This window comes from Drosophila willistoni (assembly GCF_018902025.1).
Source record: "Drosophila willistoni isolate 14030-0811.24 chromosome 2R unlocalized genomic scaffold, UCI_dwil_1.1 Seg200, whole genome shotgun sequence".
Lineage (NCBI taxonomy): Eukaryota > Metazoa > Arthropoda > Insecta > Diptera > Drosophilidae > Drosophila > Drosophila willistoni.
Window position 1 is genome coordinate 6,958,034 of NW_025814051.1, and position 20,349 is coordinate 6,978,382.

The 20,349-nt window shown below is 33.1% G+C and overlaps 1 protein-coding gene across 2 annotated transcripts in view; it reads right to left on the reverse strand.

The window, feature by feature from the left end:
* The window catches only part of LOC6643679, a 50,907-nt gene that overhangs the window by 21,999 nt on the left and 8,559 nt on the right, over positions 1–20,349 (reverse strand). The window lies entirely within an intron of this gene.

A 20,349-nucleotide genomic window follows, 5' to 3' on the forward strand; every position in this document is an offset into this window, starting at 1 on the left:
ATAATTATCGTAAATCTGTTTAGCATAGAAACTACTCTAAAAATTATACATACAACAACCCTCTATTCCCTTCTTAGAACGCTTAATTTTCTTATCTCTCACTCCATGGATATGTGTATGGACTCATACCATTACCACCACCATCAGCAAGTCGGTTGCCGGTATTAACCCCCGTATACGTAATTTTTAATTTACCATGACATAAATCGTATAAAACTGTCAAAGTCACTAAAAGCAAAGAAGCAACAGCCTGTCCATCCCCCCATGGACTAGTCCTTATATACTCTCTGTACTTCCTGTTTTTCTACTGTCTCCTGTTTGGAGCACAAATTATGTCTCAAAACACAGAAGGGTGTCGAAAGTCAACAGAGAGACAACAAAGGCAAAAACAAAAATAACAGAAATATAGCAGCAAACACTGAAGGAATTGCCAGGATGCCAAGCCCCAAAACGAAAGCCAAAGGACATACATTAATAAGTAAATCTTCAACATGTGACGGCTATCAGTGGCATTTCCGTCTCCGCACCCTAAAAACTCAAGTCAACTCAACTGAACTGAACTGAAGCCATTTATATTTTATCTTGCCGTTGTCATCGGAGGTTCTCTTGCTTCTCTAAAGTTCCTCCATTTGCCCTGCCAAGAGTGAAATGAAGTTGCCATGTTGTGCAGAGAATTTCTTCAAAATGTATCCTCATTTTGCTGTGTGTGTGTGAGTGTGTTCTGGCTTGTCACCACCGGAAGTTGCAATTCCTGTAGTCAATGCCTATAAATTTAACTTGGTCTTTTGTAGAATTTCTTGGTCTGATTGTTGTTCTTAGAGTTGACCATTGCATGATATGTTTGTAGTCTGCATTTTCTGTGGTTTGAGGTTGACTTAACACTATGGTTAGCATTAATTTAATTAGATGAAAGCCATAAAAGGAAGGAAGTGTATATAGTAAGTATTAAGAAATGACTTAAAGTCATCATATGTCTTTGTAGTTTCAATCTCTGTTTACTAAGAAATTAAATACACTTTATGGGCAAGAAGAGGCTTTACCTATTAGGTGTCCATATTTCAAGTAGATTTTTAAAATGGTAAACAAAGTATATTATCTTTTATTCTTGCCAAATGCATTGGTCTGGTTGTGTTTGCGATTCAAAAGACAAAAAAATTATTATTGAACAATGCAAAACAATAAAACCATTTTACAACAAACAGTTTAATTGTTAATTCCATGCTGGAATAAACTTCAAACTATAAAAAAAATTTAAATTCAATCTCTGTCTATCCCAAATAAACAACAAAAGCAAAGAGATTCAATAAAATTTATTTTGACAAGGCCTAACCGATTTTTAGTAGAATTTTGCAGCAATTGTTTGAATATTCATTTCAGTCTGTCCCTCTCTCTCTCTCTTTCTCTCTCTCTCTCTCTCTCTCTCTCTCTCTCTCTTTCTCTCTCTCTATCTCTCTCTCTCTCTCTGCTCTCTCTCTCTCTCTCTCTCTCTCTCTCTCTATTTCTCTCTGTTTATATCTCTACTAACCATTTTTGTTCGTTTTACATGGTAAAAGTAATTTTATTAAAACAATAAAGCGAACACACACTAAACTGATAAGCGGCTCATATTGTTGCCTTTAGCAGAGGCGCACACACTCAAAGTACAAAGGAAAAACAGAAGCAGGTCCTTGCTTATCTCCATGGTATTATAGTATATTTATATTTTTTTTTGTGCTCTTTCCTTCGTCTTTGTTGAATATTTCATCACACACACACTCTCATCCGCTCATTCGGTTGTAAAATGCATTTGATATTAGTTTATGTATAATCTTTGATATGTTCCAAACAAAAGTTATTGGATATTACCCTGACAAGAAATTGCATTTTTCTTTGGCTTGTTTTGATAAATAGCTAAAGCTGTTTTATTTATAAGAAAACATGGTATTAAAACAAATAAATCAAGTTAGTTTTTATTCAAGAATATAAATTTTACAACAATTTAAATGTCAAATTTTTCTAAAGTAAAATGAAAGAGCGGAATATTAAAAATAAATTAATGTTAATATGGCAAAATAATTTAAATTTAACGCATTAATAAGTATTAAAATCCTAAAAGAAAATGGCAATTTATGACAAAATAAAAAATTAAACATTATACATATATTATAATTTTTAGTAGAAAAAATATTTAAGAAAGATTTAAATATTTAAGAAAACTGCTTTGCAATCTCTCCTCATTTTTGCCAAAAATCGTAGCATTTATTTATTTTGTCCAAACAAATAACTTGTAGTTATTCTATAAAATCCAGAGTTAAAAATCAAAAGGATGTTCGTTTAAGCTAATTATTATATTTGATCATAGGAGATTTATGTAGTAAGTTGAATTCTTAGAAGATTTCCCCTCTTTCGTGAGATTAAGTTCGAGTTTGTCGTCCCCCCCTACGCAAAATTTTAAGTCAAATTGCTTTACGAATTTATTTAAAAAGCAGGAAACTAATGAAAAATGTAAATCAGTAACAGTTTTTGTACTTTTAAGTGATTAGTTTCTACTTTTTTCAAGTTTACGTGAGATTTTCGAGAGTGTGTTACCATGGTAGGATGTGACTTGATTTTCCTGGAGACCTCTTACCCCTTCGAAAGCTTTCGTAATTAGGGAATGTCTAACACTGTTAATATTTAATTTTAATTTTACATAATTTTTTTTTTTGTGTTTTTTTTTTAAGAAGGCGTTATTTTAATTGGCTCCAATTTTCGAATTGTAATTATTTAAGTTAATTATTTGCTTTAAAAAGAGGAGAATGACACAAAAAAACACTCGAAGCATTTCTATCTGATTTTTATGGCAGACCTCGAATAATAAAAATTCAAAGTAAAGTGCCTGTTTTTCTTTTCTTAATTAAGATCTGATACTTTTCTGGCAGACATGTCAAATTAATGGACAAAATATGTCAACTGCCATTAAATGCATTTGGGACTGATATTTCAATGGTTAACTTTAAACATGCAAAATACATATATTTATATAAGTTTGGACAGGTTACTATTTTAAATACAATAAAAGCAATTTTTCTTCAATTTTGAGAACATTGCATTAACATGAGAGTTAATTGCAACCCACTTAACTCAGGTCAGATGGTTTTCTGGATCACTCGAACCAAATAACTTTTTTAACTTCGCAGAGCCATAAAAAAAAAAAACAATATTAAGGCACTCAACGAAATCAGTTTAAATGAAATTAATATGCCAGAAATGTATGAAGCATTTCACACACACACATACACACCCACACACCACATACCACACACATATACAGGCAGAAGCCACACACGACGAAGTTGTACCTCTGATAAAAAATGTGCTGCATAATTTTTGGCGTAAATTGAATTTGGTCTTTCAACAAGTGTGTCAGTTCAAGAGGGGATAAAAAGCACATGCGCATGTTAATTTTTCTACCTGCTTTTTTATGACAGACCTCTCATACTTTTACTTTATAGAGTAGTCGTATTATTGCATTTTTTATAAATAAATAAAAAGCGAGAGTGATGTCTATCAAAAAGTGCAACATGCATTAAATATTGAACATGCAAAAGGGAGAGACAGAGACAGAGAGGGAGAGAAAATTGAGTACCAAGACTAATAAAAAACGGGAGTCGTATGGTGCACTTCCGGTTACACACATCAACAGCAAATGCGTCTTGTCAGTCTACAAGCCAAACACGCACACAAACACATAGGAAACGATATTTGTTGCCAAAAAAAACATAAATAATAAATACGCCATGGAGTAGTAAATGTAAATGCGCAATGAAAAATTCCATAAATTCAATGGCCCAGCTGCGTTTCCCTTCATGACATTTAACACTTTGGCAAACAGGCAGCGAACGAGTCAAGTCAAGTGCGAAACAACGAATGGGAGCAACTGAGGTCCTCCTCAAAGCCATTCAAATGCACTTGAAATTCTTAAAGCAACAGCTGTGACCCTCTAATGGCAAACAGTAGGGATATTTTCACCCAAAAACAAATATAGAGATGAAAGTGTGACAAGCTCTCTCTCTCTCTCTCTCTCTCTCTCTCTCTCATGTCTCGCTGTCTCTTTTGCCTCATTTCATTTTCAATAAAATTTTCTCGTATTCCCGAATATCCCTCTTCCTTTTTCTCTCTCTCTCTCACTTTTTGCCTTACTTTCAAGCTTACATCTCTAGCCTGTAATAGAGATGTGGGTGGGTGGGGCAAAGGGGTGGGCGTTGCTGATGGCCAAATTGTTGTTAGCCGGTGTGAAAAAGCGCCAAAGCCAAATTAAATAAGATTTGTTTGGCTGCCGTTCAAAGATGCCGTAACCAAAGTCAGGCAGGTCAGGACGGGCCATATCCTTCACCTAAGTCCCCTAGCCCTCTCCGCCACCGAAACTGTCTATCGTTTTGGTTGTCGTCCTTTTTTGGTTTTAACTTTTGTTGATGGCAAGGACTTAACGCCGCGCATTTTAATGAGTCTGGGAGGCGTGGCCTCACTTTCGGTTTGTTTGCCAACAAACATGCGTCAAGTTCAAGTTGGTCTACAACGACAACAAGAACACAAAACAAAAAAAAAAATAAGGAAAGTTTTTATCATGACGTCTTGGCCTTAATTTCCACTTTTTCCACAGTCTTTCCTTCTTCCGTTTGCCACCCTCTGGCATTCTACCTATTCATCTATCTCTATCCAGCTTCAGTTTTCTTTAGCCACAATGTGTCGCCTTAGACCCATACACGCCCCGTAGGAGCATGTTTGTTTGCCACGTGGCCAGAAGAAAAATGTGTTTAGAATGCGGAAAAGTTGTTGAAAATTGAGTTTTGTGTGCGTGTATGAAGTTTTATTCATTGATTTGTTGCTATGTCAATGTGTGTACGTGTGTGCATGTGTGTGTGCTACATATATATCACATGTGTGCATGTGTATGTGTGTGGTTTCCTTGAGCCAAGGTGTGCAAAAAGTGAATTGGATTGAAAACAATAAGTATGAATCAGAGAATTCGGCTATTGCCATAAGACCTTATCCCTAAAAATGTTAGCGAAACTTCAAGTCTTCTTTTTTAAAATGGTTTTTACTGTAAATGTTATCATTTTCGAAAAGAAATGATTATTAATATTAAAAATAACATAAAAGTATTCAAAAGCTCCTTGGAATAAGATTTCAGTCTAGTTGTATCTTGAACTATTAACCTTTTGAAAATATAGATTTGTCAATATACATATATCTGAATATTAGATTTTCTAAGTCAGTCATTAACTTAAAATCATATTATGCAGAATTTTTGTTTACAGAAACTATTTTCCTATCTTTAATTTTATTCGATCAGTCCATATTTAGGTCTATAATTTAATCCTACATGGCAAACCTTTCGTGCTTCATACCATCTTTAGCTATATAATTGAACTAATTTATCAGCGTGAATATAAGGGAAGTTTTTTATTACCTCAATTTTGATTCTTCACATAAATGTAAGAATTTTTTTTCCTATGAAATATTATTTATAAGTTAATTTTTTTAACTCTGAATCTTTTTCCCTTTATATATCTGAAATTCACAACAATTTATGCCCTTTGTAATTCTAGAGTATTTAGCAATACGATAAGGCAACTTAAGCTTATCATGCAATACATTACCTAAGTAAAATGTAATGTTAAAGAAAATTAAGGCAAGATTTTTGTGTAGGTTTAAAAGAAAGATAGATCTAAAACACTTTCTCATAAAGTTAAACCTTTTTTATTGTGTAGTTCTCTTCAAGCTCTATAAAGATAAAAAAAAATTACCCAATTATTGGTCAGAAAACAAAAAATACACCGATGAAAAACCTCAAGTTTAATCAAATTATCATTATCAGATAACTCAATGCGATCGATAATTATCGGCAAGTAATTTTTACAACATTTTCAGGACAAATTTCATTGGAATTTTAGTGATGGGGAAATTTCATTTTATATGGCATTAACACATATACATAAAAAGAAACGCATTACACATACTTAACTCCCCATACTCCTCTACCCATGCCTTCTTTGGTCGTTGAACAATTCAAAGTCAATTCCAAATTCGAATGGCAGAAACAACCGAAAAAGTAAGCTCGCAATTTCTAAGCTAGTGACCCATTAGACGTAGTGCCATTCGATACGTACGTGTTTATTGGCAACTCTTGGTTTTTACGTTCATTATTTGAGGTCATAGCAACAACAAAATTGTGCAATAATTTTTCCTCGTGTGTGTGTCTTTGTGTGTGTATGTGTTTGCATTTGTGTGTTTTGTATGTTTGCAAACTTTGTAAGAATCGAAATGTCGACAAAACTTCGACTGCAGAAAATTTAATCAATAACTTTGATTATTATTATGGGTGCAGCGAGAGGGGTAACGGGTATAAAGGTGTGGGGGATGGGAATGTACCTACAAATGCCAACAAGTTTATTAATTTCACAAACACACAACAACAACAAGAACAACAACATACACAATTCCCATGTGACGCTCCACACTCCTTTTCTTTGCCATTATTTCTTGCTGTTGCAGTTCACGTCCTGTTGCAGTATCTCGTAAATTTTTTAATAGGGAAATATGCATGTAAAATGCTTTCATTAAGTTTTTATTGCTTTGCCAGCACGTGGATAAGGTGACGGGCTGAAAATATTGTAGAGGAGGGAGGCCAAGAAGGAGATGCCTTTTGTTGATTGCCCAGGACCTGTGAATGTCAGGCAATTTCATATGTGCAAAAGGTGATATTGTTATTTAATATGCACCCAAATACACACCAAGGATAGCTGAAAGAAGCACTGAACGTACACAAGGCAATAGCGGGAGCCAAAAGAAAAACGGGTTTTCTCATATGAAAAGGAAATGCAATGCATATTGTAGTGATTGTGGGATAGTAAATGGAATACAAAAGGAAGATGGTTGTAGCTGCAAAACAGCAACAGTGAATTTTACAAAACACTCATATATATCAAAGGATATATGATACCTAAATTTAGGGAAATGCTTATATTAGAAAAAATGAATTGAATTAAAAGAATTCATAAATTGACTTCTGACAGGACTGACTTTTGACTTGAATTGACTCTAAGTCAAACGACTCACAATGTCGAGTAACTTCTCTGGAAAAATGTTAGAAATTCAAATATTTAAATCAATTTGTTCTAACAGAAAAAATGCTAGAGATTAAATTTGAATATAATGTGACAAAACTCGATTCCTTTTTTATTTTTATTTTTGACTGGTCCTTAATCCTTTCTACTAGGTGATTAGTGCTGTATATAATTTCAAAATAAAATGACTTAATTTTAAATGATTCCACATTAATTGATAGATATAAACAGTGTGAAAGTGAAGCGTATATATTTTCATCTTTAGCTAGTTTTCCTACACTTTTTTCTTCACTTTTCTACCCATTCAACCTTATATCCGATTAGCTTTACTTAGCTAATGGTGTAAATTTCAAGCACAATTGAAGCCAATTGCCTTCACAATTTCCTCTACACCGCTTATTCTCTTCCTTTGTCCTTGTTTCCTTCACTTTGACCTGACATTTTTAAACGCCCATTGCAAGCAAGCCAGAAAAATAAAAAAAAAAACTGATGGGAAAAGGACGACAGACTGTCCAACGATGTCAAGATGGGGTAAATTAAGTTGAAATTAGCAACGTTTAAATTATAATGAGCGTATAAATGATTAATTTGGTTTTACCGAAATTGATAAAGTAAGTCCTTCAATGCTTAATTAACTTGGCTTCTTTTGGACATAGAGCCATGGTTAGATACGACACACACACACACACACAAAAGACAGACAGACAGGGAGAATTAAGCTAATTGCTTAACTAACGCCTACCTAGGTGACACCTGAAGGAAATCTTAGAACATTTTCTTACCATTTAGGTTTTTCATTTATCTCCTTCTTGTCTTGCCCCTCATACCAGCAGTCTCTGTGCCTCAGATGTCTGTCAACGTAGACTACAAAATTAAATTATCTTTGTTCAATTCCCAAGAGAAGACATTGTAAGAGGAAGGCATAGCAGAAGAAAATGAACAAGTTAGTGGTCGGTCAATGGCTTTTCAACGATATCTGCTTATTTTCACAATAATTCTATTTGTCCATTTGATTGCAAAGCCAAACAATACAGGGCTAAGAAAATAAGTTCTCCATTTACCAATTGTCATGCTACAAAAAGGACCAAAAAAAAAAAAAAATAAAATCACCAACAATACAAAGTACAGAAAAAAAACTTTCAATTACTTTAACTAATTTATTAATGTTGTTGAAAATGTTTCGAGGGATTTGGTATCTTGCTTTTCTGCCCTGTCTCCATTGTCTCGGCATACTTTACAAATACTTTTCTATAAAAGGCAAAACAACAAAACAAAAAAAAATGAAACTGAAGATAATCATAAGCAAGTCGAGCGTATAAGAAACGAAGAAGCAACGCTGTCTAAGTAGATGAGGGTTAGACATTTCATTTTAATTAAGTCCAGCAAATTGTTGAAATTGTATCTAGCGAAATATTTCAATATGTTCCTTACCACATAAAATCACAAGTTAAATAATTTATGTTTACCACAATTTGTATACCCTTGCAAAAAGGGTATATTAATTTTGGTCAGAAGTGTGCAACGCATAGAAGGAAGCATCTCCGACCATATAAAGTATATATATTCTTGATCAGCACGACGAGACGAGTTCAAATAGCCATGTCCGTCCGTCCGTCCGTCCGTCCGTCTGGATCAACGCAAACTCCTCCTAGACCGTTGGAGCTACAGAGCTGAAATTTTGCATGTAGGCTTGTATATATTGCAGGCGTTGTATATCTCGGATTCAGCCGGATCGGATCACTATATCATATAGCTCCCATACAAACGCCAAAGTCACGAACAGTGACTTTTCTTAATAACTTCGGTTTTTTTTGAGCTATTGTGGTGAAATTTAATATTGGTGAGTTAATTACACATATAAACGACTATGCCAAATTTGATCAAGATCGGGTGACTATATCATATAGCTCCCAAAGGAACGATCTTTCGAAAACAGTGACTTTTGTCAATTACTTCGTTACTTTTGAAGCAATTGTCATAAAAATTTATATTTCTCAGTTTAGCATAACTATTAATGACTGTGCCAAATTTGATTAAGATCGGGCGACTATATCATATAGCTCCCATAGGCACAATCGGTGGTGAACAGTGACTTTGATCAATAACTTCGTTATTTCCTAAGCCGTTCTTTCGCAAATATTAGACCTTTTACTCAAAAAACTTGCAAGGGTATACAAACTTTGACGCGGTCAAAGTTAGCCCCGGCCCTCTGGTTTTTTTTTTTCAGTTGCTATGAGAGGATAAACTGAAGTATATTTTTTTAGAAAATTAAGACCCAATTTTGTCTTATAGGGGGAGATAATTTTTATGATGTTATGATGTTAATTTGTATAAAAAATATTTACTAATTATATGTCATAATTCTCTTTTATTTTTGATTTGTTTATAAATATATATATATCTTTGAAGCTAAAACTCCCTTGCTCTTAGGCAATAAAAAATACTTTGCGTATACGTAACTTTTGTGGTTACGCCGGAAAGCTCTAAAACTCAAGAGTCTTCCATCTTTTGGATCAATTCGTTCTTCTAAACACTATAAAATTAGTTTTCGATAAATTTTCTTTCCACTTTTAAAAAATTACGATCCATTGTCTTGATTTCTATAAAAAGGATTCATAATGCTTAACCTTAATTAAAATGAATATACCCATAAACATTTCTATGGCTACAGGGTATATAAATCTTATGTTCTCAGCCTTATGAACAATTACAATTCTTCTCTTCTATTCTGGTCTTCTTCTTCGTTGCAATTACCGTCATTAACATTTATGGTGTTGACCTCAAAAAACAAAAGCTGCCAATGGAACAAGAGAACCCGTTAGAAAATTAAGTAGAAAATTGCAAAAATTAACAACAGCATGACACTCACACACAAACACACACACACACAGACAACAAAACCAACAACAACAAAAACCAAAACCAAATGCACAAAAATTTCATTCTTCTATTTCCTTCTTCTCATGTTGTGGCTTGTTGGAAAACGACAAAAAAAAAACGAACAGTTTTCTTTATTTTGTTTTTTTTTTTTGTTGGACTTTGCCAAAGGGAGCTTAGACTGCTTAAGGAAAATTAATTAAAAATAAACATGGCACACGCTTGTACTATAGGAATGTCGACCAAAATAGACCACAGGCAAAATAAAGAGTCAGAGTAAGGGACACGTAGAAAAAGAGAAAGAGAGAGAGACGCAAAAAAATAAAACCATAGCCAGACAAATAAGAAAAATGAAACCCAGTCTCAATGCCAATCCTCGACCGGACCAAAACGGACCAGACCAGAGCAGTCCAGACCAGGTCCAAGCCAAATTCCAGCAAAAAGCTCACGAAACATTTTGCGGCCACAAATCCGAGACGATAAGAAAATAAGTAGCAAGTAGAGAGTGAGACAAAAGACCACACCTACCCAACATCTCTAGCCCTAGGTAGGACTGAACGTAAGCACCAAAAGTATTTAGTAATTACGTCAAGGCAAGAGAACGAAGAGTATCCGCCCCCTCCGCTTCCGCAAAAGGTGAAAATTGCATTAAAAATGTTTCGGTCTAATTTTTTTTTTTCTGTTAGCGATGACAAAGTTTTTAGGGAATTTAGTAACAAAGAAATGAAGGCATAAGAATTTGCCTTTTAATTTGTATTTGTCATTTGTATAATTTATTGTTACTTTCTTATTATATTTTCAAATGATAAATGAATTTTCAAAATTATTCATATCGTGGGGATTTTTAAATGTATCGTTCAACTCTCAAGAACTAGACTAAGTAAGTAAGTTTGTTAATAATAATTAGTTTTCATGATTAAGAGGCAAAAAGAGGCATTCTTTTTTAGTCTAATACAATTTCTGACACTCCTCCTAGAGCCTTCAAAATCTTAATATTAAATTTGTGATGTATCAAACAATGATTATCTTGAAAGTGGTATTAAATATGGAGGCTTGACTCTTACAACAGGAAACTTAATATACCAAATTTTGCTTTTTTTTATTGTGAAATGTTTCTTCTCACGTTACCATCTCTAATATTAAATAATCCTAATATTGTAAGCATGCGAGGTTATAATGAAAAATATACAAAAGGACCATAATACAACTCGATTTGGCGCATTAAATAGGCATGTGGGAGAAACTTGTTTTTGGTGCTGAAGTTGTATGTGTGTGTGTGTGTATATAAGTGTTGGGGTGTATGGCTAGGGAAGGACCAGACACATGAAAACTTTAGCACTCAGGAAACAGGAAACTATTGTTTTGCGGTTCCAACCTCATGGCCTCAACGGTAATTGTCCCTACCGTGCTATACACCATTTGATGTTGTTTTTGTGTATGTGTTTGATATGATATGTGTATTTGTGTGTCTGGGTGTGTGAGCCATGTCAAATTGTCTGATGTTTGATGCATGTATTGTACAACCATGAAAGAATTGGGGTTTTATTTTTATGTTCATTCAGGTAAATATGCCTTAGGGAAGGCTTTTTGTATAAGTAAAAGTAAAGTTGGACAAATGCAATTTGTGTTTTGAGGTCAAGTTGAAGCAGAAACAAATCTTGGTCCAGTTTTATTCTAGAATTAAAGCTAAACTTGAAGTTAAAGTTTTAAAGTTTTTTAACTTTTTGATTTCAAATGTTTATATGATTTTAAAATTTTTTCAACGTATCTTAAGACCTGATGTAAGCCCTTTGAAGACATTCTGTATCTATGGTATAAGCCTAGTCACTTGTCACACAGTTTCCGAGAAGAGGCTAAAGTATTGTATACTAAATGAGGGCAAAAAGGTAAGGATACAAGGGAAGTCAAAAAAAAAGGCAGACAAAAACAAAACAACCTAAATGGCAGGCACGTTAGAAGCATTTATCAAGGCATCACAGATATACACACACACACGTGATGCCATGTGCTAACAAGAAGATGAGCATGTGATACCAAACTACAACTCTTTACCCTTCCATCTGCCATCTAACCGAATTCTTGCCAACAAAAGTGACAAAGAGTCGAAAATTTCAGTCACGCGAAAGGATTGACTGCCATTTGATGTACATTCTCTGTCATTTAAGTTTCTGTTGATAGAGTGACTGATAGATATATATGTATATAGATATATCTATATCTGAATCTTGCATTAGTTATACACTCACTTTGATGGCACTGATGCCTTGGTGCCTGTTTTTCTTTTTTTTTCTCTTGCTTTATTGACATGTGTCCTGCTGTTTGGGGACGAACGCAAAGATGCAGATAAAATTTAAACATTAAAGTCAGGTGAGATGGCACCACTAACTTCTTTATATATATATTCATGTCTCTCTGTCTGTGTGTGTGTGTATGTGTGTGATTTATTGAATAAATCAGTTTGGCTGTGAAAGTGCCCTTACTCAAACCCTTCTAAAATATTTATGTGTATGCTTGTGTGCGTGTGGTTTTCAAAATTTATGTTCTCGGTTGAAATCAAAATCAGTCCCTACGAATGGCGGCGAAAGCCGCAAAAGACGCTGGCAATAAAAAATCGAAAGTGTGTGTAAAACATTCGCAGGATGAACTTCAAGAAGATGCGACTACAGACTTAACGTTCCATATTTGTATACTCTGTAAGCCATAAGCAGAATGTAAGCATATTTCCGGCATATAAACTTGGTTTGCATTGACAGGCGATTCAATTGAGACTTGTTAAAGATGGATTTTTTCTTCTTCAAGGGCTGTGCCGTTTAAATAATCTAATCTAATACTTATTTACATAAACATATTTTTAGGTCCTGGCCTCTATTTGGTAGATGCTTAAGGAAAGTAGAGTATTCAACCAGCTTCATATTTTTTTTTGAGAAACAAGTAATTTATTGCCTTGAAAATATATGAAGTTATAAAAATTTGACTGGAGGCAAAAGGATAAAATATCTAAGTTCTAGAAAATTAATATTCTTAAATAAATTGTAATATATGTATTTCTGACGAATTAAAGTTTTTTCATCAAAATACGAATGATGAAGATGTAAAGTAATCTTGGTTGTAAAATAGAAATGAAACTGAATTAGAAATATTGAGAAGGCTTAAAGGTAGAATGTTTGTGATGCATATTTCAAAATTTCACATTTTTATTGTATACTCTAATTTACAAAATTGATATGCAGACTAATCTCAACTGTATAAAACGCATAGTTTTGATAGGTTTCACAAGAGTCTCAAAAACTAATTTCAAGCAGGGAAGCTTGACTAGAAGTCAGCGAACCGTTTCTAATTTTAAGAAGGTTTATGCCAAACCATGCCAGCAATTTTGTCCAACCGAATCTCTGATAATTTGAAATGATTTTCCACCCACACAGAGCTTCCAATTCATGTTCATGTCGCATTTTGTCAAACTAACACATCATTTTCCGGTGCATGCTTACCTGGGAAAATCACACAAAAAACAACAAAAAGAACAACAACAACAAAATATCAGCTTTTAGATGTTTTCAGAAAATGGTCACATCAAGCACGCACAAACACACACACACGTATGCATTGAAATTGTTTCCTGTTATTATGTAAATTTGTTTGCAGCTGCGTCCAGCGCCTGAAAGTATGCAATAGGAATTTGCTCTCTCCCATAGGAGCTAAAGCGCGAGCATCCAAAATTGACCTTACCAACAATTAAGCCGCTTAACCCATCGCACCAGCCCAACTCGCTAAGTCTCCTCCCTGATACTGCTCCCTCTCTTTTTTTCCAGATATTTGCCCTCCCCTTCGAAACCTAAGCTGGACACTTGGAAAAGCGGTTGGAAAAGTTTTTTCCGGTTTTCAATTTTTGTGTTTTTTTTTTTTTTGCTCTGCCTTTTTGGTTGGCATCGAGATTTTCGTGCATTTTATGTAACTATGGAGGAATCATGTTAACCACCATATCCCATACACGTTCATTCGCTTAGCTCCACTTCCTCCTTCTCCTCCATCATTCCTATTCCAACTACTCTGTATAGAATTTCAAATTCAATAATAGTTGGATTGTTGGCTATGATTTTTTTCTTTTCTTTTTCAACTACTCATACCATTTATATACATATGCATACATACAGAAGGAGAGACGAAACGAGTCAAAAAATTCCAAATCTCCAACTACTCACACTCTAGAGCTTGAGTTTATTCATATTTTGCTACCATTGATTCGCCCGTTAGTTTTAAGTATGCCAAGCGAAAGGCAAAGCCAAGTCAAGCATCGTTGTTTTGAAGGGCTTGAAGCTTGGATACAGGTATGGGGCAGTGGAGGGCGTTGCATTCTCGTTGCTTGTCTCGAGTGCAGTGAAGGGAGGTGACATCCGGTTCATGCTATGCAATCCTCTGTAATTGGTTCGATAATATATACAGAGATTGATTTTTTTTTTTTTATCCCCCTCTTTTACATTTTTTTTCTTTCCACTCTTCAACATTGCTTCCATTGAGCTTTAATTAAAGGCAAAGAAAGGTATACCAAAGAAAGGTATACCAGTGGCAGTGGGTTAAGGGAGAGAATGGTAGTAGAAGAGTGCAATAAACGGTAACGATGCCAGGAAAAAGAAGTGAGATAAGGAAGAGATACTAAACGTCACTTGACGTGACAATTTGTGACCTGGTTGGTTGTTTGTTGGCTTAACGCTGAAGACGAATTATAACTTTCATCGGCAAAATATAGAAATAAATGATTGAAAGATTAGACTACAAATAAAATTTAATCAATAAAAAATTCACAAATATTAATTTGGAAAACTCATTACCAATTTAAGCCTCTGAAAGAACTGATTAAATCACTGATTAATTACTCTTTGAAAGACAATGAATTGTTTACAAAGATATATAAAATTTCACGATAAGCTTATTATAAGCTGCATTAATCTGATTTTAGCAATATGTATTTGATTAACATCTGAAAGAGCTCTACCTTTTAAAGTACATAGAATTTCTATCATAATTTGATATACGGGCACAAATCACAATGTTTTTCCCTTTTAGGTAGTCATTAGTAAAAATTGTTTTACACGGAAATTTTAAGCAGGAGTGCATCTGCTTGAATTGGCAGTCCAATTATATATTTCAAATGCCGATTTTACTAATAAATTAATGATTTGAAAAAATATATAAATGAATTCAGTTCTACCAATTGTTTTTATAGTTCTTAAGAGTTTCAATACAACAGAAAATACATTAAAAAACTAAAAGAAAAGTTCTTGATTTTTTAAAATTGTTTTCCCTATATTGCCACAGCTTTATAGTCACTCGAACTGCTGGATCTGCGGAGCTAATGAAGAAGGATCTAGCGCTTAAAATATAGGTGACCTTTATATAAGTATACATTTCATTCATTTCCAACCTTAAAAATACTGTACCCATTATATATATAAGTATAACTTATGTAATATACCCTGGCATATTTTTGCCTAGTTCAATTATTTTGAAGTGTCTACTGGTCAAGTCATTCTTTCTTAAACATATCAAGTTACGTTAATAAAAGATCACATTCTATCACTTCATATAAAACTACTTGTCGTTCTATTAATCCGGAGTCCGGACCTGCACATGGTATTACACATATCACAACAATATGGAAAATCAATAAAAAAAAAAAAAAGTGAACATAAAGTGAACAATCAAAACGAATGTCTACCGCCTATTGCAATTTAATTCTCATTTACAGTCAATATAAATCACATTCATATGATAGCCACTAATTTCCTCTTTGACTTCCCCCTGACTCTAATTAAATGTCAATTTCCACAGGCAAAAAAAAAATACAAACCAAACACAATAAAACATTAAGACACATTACCAAAAACAAAAAACCAACAATTGTAATAACAAAATTACATTATTTTATTATTTCCCCCATGTGACAAATTTGCAAGGGCGTCAAGGTTAATAGAAAACATTAGAAGAACAACATAAAGCGGAATATTAAAGCAACGACTTCAATATACCCTATATTTTAGTGATTTTTTTTGATTTGCTAACTTCTAAAATTTTAATTTTTAAATAAAAGTTCTTAAGAAAGACAAAGGTAAACTTTCTTTAAAGGAAATAAAAGCAGGTTTGGATATAAAATGATTTTGAAGCAACAATATATATATTAGCCATCTTTCACTTATGAAACCAATATCATAAAAAAAAAAAATTGTTTGCCTTCATATTGCAATTGCTTTACAGGGTATCCAAATGAGAAATACAAAAACTAACAGTTTGTGTTTGTGGTTATTAAACCTATATCAAGTGCTCCACCGATTTTCGACCCCGACCTAGACTAAGAAGTAATTAGGGATTTGAATTTGTGGGTTGGCGACAATTCCCTTTGTATGTTGCAATTATTGTTGTTGTTATTGTTTCGAGTGCGTGGTGAAGATTCTTATCGGTTACCTTGTGTAAATTGTGTGTGCCTGAAAAGGTCCCCGAAGAAGGCATTTGCTTTTGCCTTCTTTTTTGCTCCGTTTGGGTTTTTATTTTTTTCTGGGGGAGTTAACTGAGCACTAGACTTGTCGTCTACATGGGAGTGCATTGAGTTTGCCCGATAATGGCAGATTAATAAACGTTTTTGTGTCGACTTTGACACAAGGCTACACATTTTGTTCAAGACATTGATGGCGTGGGTTGTGCACAAAACTCGTTCCTAAGTTTATTGTTCCTCTGTTTTTTATTTTTTTTTTTTTTTTTGCATATGTACATGCATATAACCGTAGGTTTGCCAAAAGGTTTTTGGCCCCACAAATTCAATGCACGTGTCCCGAGTGAGCAACAGATTTTTGCAATAAGAAATTACAAAGAAAATTGCAAAGAATGCAAAGGTTAAAGTGTTTTTTACAATTTGAAAAAATGAGGAAAAATCAAGTTGATATGACAATTTTCTTTATCTATACCTAACTTAAAACTTATTCACCTTTATGAATGAATTCTGTCGTACGTGGCACATATTCTATAGACAAAGAACTCTCGAAGAAATACAAAGAAAAGGATCTTAAACGACTTACAATAAGAGTTCATAAGTGTTCATTTGTGCTATCACCGCACAAAATTCTTCAAATAAGCACAAAAACATAGTCTAATACGCCGTTCCACCTGGATCTTTAAAATTTATGCATTGAGAATCTTTTTTAAAAAATCAATTGTCATTTAAAATAGCTAAAAAAAAACATTTTTATATGGCTTCCCAATTGTTTACTAATCTCTGATTTTGTCAGGAGAAACTGTATAGATAAAATTAGCTCGACATTCTCTAAGAAAAAGGATGCATAAGATTATAATTAATAAATGTCGAAACTTTCAATATGCCTATCTTGAGAATGACCTTCTTGAAATCACACCTTGCCTTCAATCATACTCTTAAGAACAAAATCGGGTTTCGCTTTGTTTACTTTTAATTTTTAACTAGTTTAAGAATTTAGGAAATGGAGAAACCATTGTAATTTTGGACTTCATTAGTGAAGTTTGCTGATCATAGAATTTGTAGAATTTTGCAACAAACTCTAGCCATAGCCATACCATGTCTTTAACGCTAAAACTAGTTGGGAATTGCAATCAAAAGAAGCAAAAAAAGATTGCCGAAGCCTGCAATATCGAAATCCGAGTTCTTTAGCAAAAACTGCTGATGATAGAACTTGGTGGTTCTTGAAATAGCTGTACAGCTTCTCACCTTTTTGTGTTCCCTTTGGAAAAATTTTCTTTTAGTAGATTGACTTCGAGCCGGATTAAATGCAAGGTTTGACTTAAATTTCCAAAAGGTACGACCTTTAATCAGATAATGGTTACCATAAATATGTTTTTAAACATAAAATATTTATTGAACAGCTCGCTCTTGTATTATGATAAATTTATTGAAGACAAAAATCATATGAATTAATTTTTCTAAACGAGTTTTGCAAAACATTATTATTTTTACCATTTTAATAATGGTTTTAAATGGTTTTTAATATCAAATGACAAACAATGCACAAATGAAAATTGATGTTATTGAAATGCAAATGCAAAGCAATCAATATTTCTTAATACTTATATGTATATTCATATATAATCTACATGTATGTACATATATTTTTCCATTTTCTTTTGTATACATTCGAAATATTCATACATATATTTTCTAGTTGGAGTATATATACATACAACCTATATATATTTTCATGCGGGTCGCACACGTGCGAAAAGTTCGTTCATAATTTATCAGCATATTTAAACACTAACGGCATGTTATTGTTTTAAAAACACACTAATTATCAGGGTGGGCAGGATGGCAATCAGGCATATCCTACACAGTTTAGCACTAGAATATATGCAAGGATATATACGTCGATGGCATTGTCTGTTGCTGCTTTGGCTCTTGCCAGTCTGGTAAATAGTTAATAAACATTATTAATATTTACGTGGCAAATTCCTGGCGCACAATAGAAAATGGTTGCTCATATACCCCAACAATACGCACACACACACACACACACACACACACATACACACACGCATTGATACATACACATACATGAAGCGAAAATTACTCTGGCCACATTCTGTTATGCACCTGACGACCCGACCTCCATTCTTATTACTTCTCTCCCATAGTAGATTATGTCAGATTTCTACCCATTTATCAATAATGCAAAATTTTCTGATGCATTTCGCCTGATCCCACAATCGGCTGAAAAAAAACCCCATTTAACTTTATTGATGCATTGCTAATTTTATACTCTAACAATTTTATAGCTTTGAGTTTAGTGAAAAGAATAAATGAGGTTTAAAATCTGAGTTAATGAAGTAGTCAAACTTTAAAATTACTGGTTAAGGTTCGGAATTTGAGACAAAATATAGAACTTAAATGATGAAAAAGTTAAAGGTAATTATTATATTTACAATTATAATTCAATTGGTTTTAAAATGTCAAGATCTTTAAACTACCAAACTTCAAGAGATCTACGTTTCAATGGCTTTGTACGAATATATATTTATTCATTCGGTCGCAAGAAAACACGCATGTGAAGTGTTTTTTAAGTTCTCATTCGATTATTCGATTTTGCTTGTTTCAGGAGAATTTGGATAACTGAATCTTTTGTATTTGAATGCGAGTAATTAACGAGTTTTCAGATTATACAAGCTATTGTTTAATAAGAAAAAAATTATTCGTTAACCATAATCGTTTCCATTAAACCCGACGAAACTACCTTTCAGTATTGCTTCATCAAGGGGGAAAAGAATTGTAGATTTAGTAGGTCTTCATTGAGCCACCGACTAGGTGTTATTATTTAATAAGAGAGAAGACATATCCATTTAGATTACAGGACAAAAAAGGTGAGATATATCTATCTAAAATTTCAACAATTGATAGTTTTAAGTAATTTCTCGTGAGAAGAATAAATAGAAACGGCTATCGCGTTAACCTTTAAAATCATATTTTCACTTTTAATGCAACTGTTTGACAGCAAATCAGTTATACAAGAATGTTTAATTTCTTAACTTCACTTTGTGTTCAATTTTACACTCATTGTTAATGTAATTGATTTTTAAGCTATCTTTAGTAAAAATGCCAAATGCCGTGTTTGGAAAAAAAAAATAGAAACGGAAAGTTTTAAGCACTTTATAAGAAACTAACGCCCATGAAACCTAATAAAATAGATCAAATTATGAGGGTCTTAAGGCCTGGTAGATATATCGCCTTCAAAGCTGAGCACAGCAACAGAAACTGATTTTTATGGTTGAGGTAGTAGACATTTTTTTCGTCCAGCACTGTAAAGTGATTGTTTTATTCTTCATTTTTAAAGCAAAAAATCAAATTGAAATTCTTGTTTCAATCTATCTACATTGCAGTTTAAATTTTGTGGAACATACAGACAAGAATTTAGCTTTACTCAGAACTTTTCGACTAATTTAATTAATGAGACTCTTTTTATAAATTCACAACTGTCTTATAATTTTTCTATCTAGTTACAAAATGTCATGAAAATCAGTATACCCCTTGCAAGGCTATTAATATGTATATAAGGTTTATATTTTATGATTTATTATTCATTTTAATAAAATGATTATAATGCACTTTATTTTATTGTCAATGCATTTTTCATATGAAATAACGTGGTATGATAAAAACTTGTACTACATTGGAAATGTGCAAATTTTTGTAGCAAAAATTTTTCAATGGCCAAATATAGTTTAAACGAAATATTATACCTAGTGATTTTTTTGTAATTTCATTCTTTTGTTTTTGATGAAATTGTGAAATTATTCGAATGAGTTTCTATAATCGGGCAATTAATTTCAATAAACAAATTGCTCAAAAATCAAATATACATTTCATAATTTTAAAGGT